At 36.7% G+C, this 5,962-nt stretch overlaps 1 long non-coding RNA gene across 2 annotated transcripts; it reads right to left on the bottom strand.

The window, feature by feature from the left end:
- Positions 1 to 377: 377 nt before the first annotated feature.
- On the bottom strand, positions 378 to 5,304 carry LOC112132761 (uncharacterized). 2 transcript variants are annotated; one of them, XR_008523468.2, is made up of 4 exons: positions 5,201 to 5,304; positions 4,537 to 4,667; positions 3,548 to 3,784; positions 378 to 716 (listed from the first exon to the last, which is right to left on the bottom strand). It is a non-coding gene; the product is annotated as an uncharacterized LOC112132761 (long non-coding RNA). The 2 variants fall into 2 exon arrangements; XR_002914487.3 differs by lacking the exon at positions 3,548 to 3,784 and having other exon boundaries at positions 4,479 to 4,667.
- Between the last annotated feature and the right edge of the window lie 658 nt (positions 5,305 to 5,962).

Here is a 5,962-nt window from a genome sequence, read left to right as displayed (position 1 = left end):
GTTGCAGAACAAGATCAGAAACTGATTAACTCCAGAACTTAAGTGGAAGCTGAGTTCCTAGACACAACAAATGTCTACAGCCAATGTTATAGCCCTGATTGTCATAAACAAAGATTGTAAAAACTAGAGTGATATCTAGGAAGGCTTACATGAGCTCATGATTAGAAGATCCACAACATAGCTGGAGTCACTTCAGATAACTCCGCACCATCCCTCTCATTTCCATTGGATGCAAGTATAGATTCATCCAAGGTACTACTTACTATGGAGTAAGTATAGATTCATCCAGGGTACTACGTAAACTCCAGACCAGGGAAGAGAAAAACTATATTCAGAATTCATTGCAGGACTGTTGACAGAGATAGATTACCAGATTTGTTGGTGGAGGATGGTGGTGGGAGCATGGAGGGAGGATATGTAGATCTGGTCGTTAAGATCACGTGATTGAGTAGAGTGACAGCATGGTAGGATGGAGCTGCTTTTAAAGATCTAATGTCAACTGCTAAGGTGGGCTTTAATGTGTGCTTATCTGGCTGATGACAACAAGGACCCAGCTCTGTCCCATACTGCACAGCATGAAGGAGCCAGGCTGCTGTTGGCTTAACGTAGGGTAACACTTCTCAAATTGGAGTTCCTGGTCATTAAAGGCAATAGTTTAGATAACTCTTAAAAATTCTGGAGGACTCCCAAAAAGTTTTTGTTTATGTGGGTGATATCTAGAAAAAATTAAAATATTTATTAATTCATTTAGTAAATGATAATAGTCCTTGGGGAAAGGGCCCTCAGCAGATATCAAATAATAATATTATGTATTTAATAAATTAATTTGATATCTTCTGCAGCTATCAAATAATAATAATATTATGGCGAAGAGTTATCTGAAGTAACTCCAGCTATGTTGGGGATCTTCTAATCATGGGCTCATCCAGGCCTTCCCAGATATCACTCTAGTTTGCACAATCTTTGTTTATGCCAATTAGGGCCATGACATTGACTGTAGACTCTTGGTGTGTCTAGGAATTCAGCTTCCACTTAAGTTGTATCTATTGATATTCCCACATTAGCAATTAAAACTAAGGGAAATTAAAATATTTATTAATTACATTAATTAACATTTAGTAATTTATTTAATTTATTAATTGATTTATTAAATATGTAATATTATTTGATATCTGCTGAGGTTATCAAATAATGGATGAATAATTTAATAATAATAAAAGTCCATTATATGTTATAATAAATAACATATTTTACCAAAAAACCCCTGAATTTTTACTAAATCAAAAACTTGGTAAGAATGACAGTGTTTTATATTTTTACAAATCTCTTTAATGTGTGGCTTGAATCAAAGACACCTGGATTCTCATATTTGCTTCTGCATTCAATTTGTGAAATATGTTGGTTAGTTGAAGTATACGAGGAAAATCTGGCCTCACGTAGATATGTAGTAGGGTAGAAATAAGAGTATTTTAAAAGCCTTTTCAGATAATTGTGGATATTTCTTAACACTTCTTCAAAATTTGACAAATGATAGTTTCTTAAAAGTTAATTACAACACAGAGTCTGAAACCATGCCAATAAACTTCTCATACTCTGTTACATTAAAATCCATTTGTCTATCCTGCACTTTGAATAGATCTTTTACTATGCATGGTTTTGTAAAAATATGCATTGGTCAACAGGAAAATATTGGTTTACTGAGTTACATAAATCTTCCAAATAGTGACACATTTCCTTATAGTATATAAAAAAGATAAATTCATTAATATCCCTATCATCTTATCAGAAAAATTTTTAAATATTTAGAAACTATTAAACTTATGGATATAAGTTTTCTAATTTTTACTTGAAAGCTTGCATTTTATCATTTGCTAAAAATATTGCGAGTTATTTTCCCTAAACTATTGGGTTCACTTAACGCATCTCTGGGAAAGCTGTGTGCCAAACACCTAAGTCTGAGCAACCATCATGTGTGTTAGTCGTTCTTAAGAGTAAATATGGTATTCAATGAAAAATAGCAGCTGGTTTAGCTCTGTAACTCAATCTCATAAGTTATTATCCTCAAGACAATATCTTACTTTAGTATGCAGCAGAAGTGCTTTGCATGTAATTCCCATTTTGTCGCTTAGAATATTATAAAGTTGTATATTTTTTTTTGCTTCATCATGGACATTAAATGAAATTGGCTTTTTTTTTTTTTTTTTTTAAGATGGAATCTTGACCTGTCGCCCAGGCTGGAGTGCAGTGGGGCTATCACGGCTCACTGCAACCTCCGCCTCCCAGGTTCAAGAGATTCTCTTGCCTCAGCCTCCCTAGTAGCTGGGATTACAGGCGGGTGCCACTAAGCCCGGCTAATTTTTGTATTTTTAATAGAGGCGGGGTTTCACCATGTTGGTCAGGCTGCTCTCGAACACCTGACCTCGTGATCCTTCAGCCTCAGCCTCCCAAAGTGCTGAGATGACTTTTTTTTTTTCTTTGCAGAAAATGCATGATGATGAAGAACATAATGCCTTCTGCAACAGTTTGGTGCTGTGTTCAGATGCCAGCAGTTTCACCCATTGCTATGTCTGAATGTTGGTGTCCCCCCAAAATTCATATGTTGAAACCTAATACTCCATGTGATAGTATTAAAGAGTTGGGGACTTCAGAAAATCAGTAAGCCATAAGAACTGCCCACTTTATGAATAGAATTCATATTCACCACCCTGATAAAAGAGGTTGAAGAGAGCTGCTTTGCCCCTTCTGCCATGGGAGGGCACAGCTCAAAGTTTCCGTCCTTGGGGAATGGGCCCTCAGCAGACGTGGACTCTGCCAAACCATTCATCTTGTCCTTCAGATTAACTGCAAGCAATTGTGAGCCATACATTTCTGTTGTTTATAAATTACTTGATCTAAGGTATTTTGTTATAGCAACCTGAACAAACTAAAACACCCACTATTGCTTTTGCACCCTCAGTGCAAATGTCAACGGAATGAAAAAGGCAAATAACATCTTGGTTTTATTGCAAACCACGTAGACCCCAGTAACAGGACTCTGGAACCCCAAGGGATCCACAGACCACACTTTGAGAACCACTTATCTAAGGATACTTTGAGGTTTCCTGAGAATTTATAAATTTTGTGTAATCATCTTTATGATAAACTAGAATACGTGTGTACAAACACACTGTAGGCCACCTCCCAGTTTGAACAGTGCCACATGCCTAAAGGCCCACATGACACAGTGTCTGGCTCTGTGGGCATCACATTTGGAGGCAGTGCAGATAGGAGAGTGCACGGGAGTACAAGGAGACTGAACTGACAAGAAACTGGGCTGTGGCCACCCAGACCACATTCATGGACGAGGAGGAGCTTATTTCACGGCTCCCAACTTATTAGCAGTAGGGATATTTGAAAATATTCGATTAAAATTTTTTCCATTTCTAAGTCCAGATATCTAATGGAATTAGATGCCCATTTTATGTGCCCATTTTAGCTATTTTAGATAATTTAGATAAATTAGATAATTGGATGCCCAATTTAAATAATGTTGTAACATAGTCCTTACCTGCAGACGGCCAGACAGCTGATGGAATTAGAAAGAAGCACCTCATTAAAATTGGTAGTTGAGATCAGAACTATGAGTTCTGATTATCCCAAACTGAGAAACAAAGTCTTTTAACAATATAATTTTAGGTTAGATGTGGTGGTTCACGCCTGTAATCCCAGCATTTTGGGGAGGCCAAAGTGGGAGGATAGCTTGAGCCCAGGAGTTCCAGAACAGGGTTGTAGTGAGAGCCCATCTCTACAAAAAAATTTTAAAAATTAGCTGAGTGTGGTGGCATGTGCCTGTAGTCCTAGCTACTCCAGAGGCTGAGGCAGGAGGATCACTTGAGCTCAGGAGTTCAAGGCTGCAGTGGACTATGATTATATATATGTATATATATATATATATATATATATATACACACATATAAATATGATTTTATATACAGCATTCTCTGTATAAGTGTTACTAAATTTAAAATGTGGAAATACAATCAGTAAAAAACTAACATTAAGAACTTTCTACTGTTTCAACACTGGCAATTTGCTTTCCACAAGACATTGCCACATTAAATTAATGTTGCTGCTTTTATTTTGATCAGTGTTGTAGATTGTTTGTATTTAATCTAGAAAGTTTATTTGAACTTTACAACTGAGCAAAAACCATAGCATATACTTTTTTACTTGTACTGTGAGATTATAATAAAAATAATTTAAGTCCACACTGGTAATCCGTGAGAATTATTGGCCCTCTAGAATGAGTGCACCTAGGACTCTGATGATATAGAGAATGAGAAGGTTGCTAATGGCAAGAATGAGAACAGCATGGTGGCTGGTAGGCATTTTGTGGGCCAGAATGCTCCCTGACAGTGCCCCAAGGGTTTTTCTGTTTCACTGATAACAAATATTAGACAGATGGGAAGGGCCCCTGCAGATTCAAAGGCACAGCTCACAGTCAGCAATGCTCTTGGGAGGAGTTGGAGACAGGCAAGCAAAGGCAGCCACTGTTACCAGGAGAAGCCAAGTGGGGTGGTGTTCCAGGGGCTTGAGAGCAGTGACCAATGTGTGGTGGTGTCCCTCTTATAGGTGGATGACTCAGGCCGACCCTTCACCAAGAGCCAGGGCAAGAATTCAAGCAGAACCTGCATATCATATGCCTATATTTAACAGTTCTAAATCACAAAGAGTTGAACAACATGCTTTCTATCCTCCTTCCTTGACAAACGTGTCTTCATAATGATTAGATAGAAAAATACGAGTAAAGTTCAAAGTTTCTAATTGACTGAAAGCTGACAAAATGTCAACGATGACTGAACATAATTATTATCGCATATACTGGGAGTTCTGTTGATGGGCCTGTGGTGTTTGAATGAATAATCAATGAAGATATTAATAATTCATAAATTATATGCTTTTTAAATAACATTTATTTTTTCCTTTATTCTGGCAAAATCAGTAACTATGTCATTATACTCAAGATTTTCATGTAATTTGTGTTCTAGGGAAAGTAATGATCTAAAGCTTCATTTATAATATGATATATTATATAACGTATGATATGATATATAAATATGATATGATATAGGATACGATGTAATAGCCAACTAATAAATGTGGCTGCTTTAATTTAAATTATAGAAAATTTAAAATTCAGTTCCCCAGTTGTACCAGTCACCTTTCAGATACTCAGTAGTCACAAGTGGCTAGTGGTTACCATATTGGACAGTGTAGATATAGAGCATTTTCATCATTGCTTAAAGTTCTACAGTCATGCACCAAATAATGATGCTTCAGTCAATGACAGACCACATATACAATGGTGGTCCCATCGGATTCTAATAGAGCTGAAAAATTCCTATTACCTAGTGATAGTGTAGCCATGGTAACATCATAGTGCAATGCATTACTTACATGTATGTGGTTATGCTGCGGTAAACAAATTGACTGCTCTGCCAGTTGTATAATAAAAGTATAGCACATCCAGTTATGTATAGCACATAATACTTGACCATAAATGGCAATGGTACTGATTTATGTATCTAATATACTTTTTGCTGTTATTTTAGTGTACTCTTTCTACTTATGAAAAAAAAGTTAGCTGGAAAACATCCTCAGGCGGGTCCTCCAGGAAGGATTCGAGAAGAGGGCATTGTTATCAGAGGAGATGAGAGCTCCATGCTTGTTATTGCCCCTGAAGACCTTCCAGTGGGACAGGAGGGGAGGCAGAAGACAGTGATACTGATGATTCTGACCCGTGTAGGCCTAGGCTAATGTGTGTATTTGTGTCTTCATTTTTAACAAAAAAGTTTAAGAAGTAAAAATTAAAAATTTCAAAAATAGAGAAAAGCTTATAAAGTAAGGATATAAAGAAATAAAATATTTTTGTTCCGCTATACAATGTTTGTGTTTTAAGCCAAGTGTCATTACTAAATAGTCA

This window comes from Pongo abelii, chromosome 2 (genome assembly GCF_028885655.2).
Source record: "Pongo abelii isolate AG06213 chromosome 2, NHGRI_mPonAbe1-v2.0_pri, whole genome shotgun sequence".
In the NCBI taxonomy this organism is placed as follows: Eukaryota; Metazoa; Chordata; class Mammalia; order Primates; family Hominidae; genus Pongo; species Pongo abelii.
The sequence above is the reverse complement of the archived record's forward strand: the minus strand, read 5'-3'. Positions and strand labels throughout refer to the sequence as shown.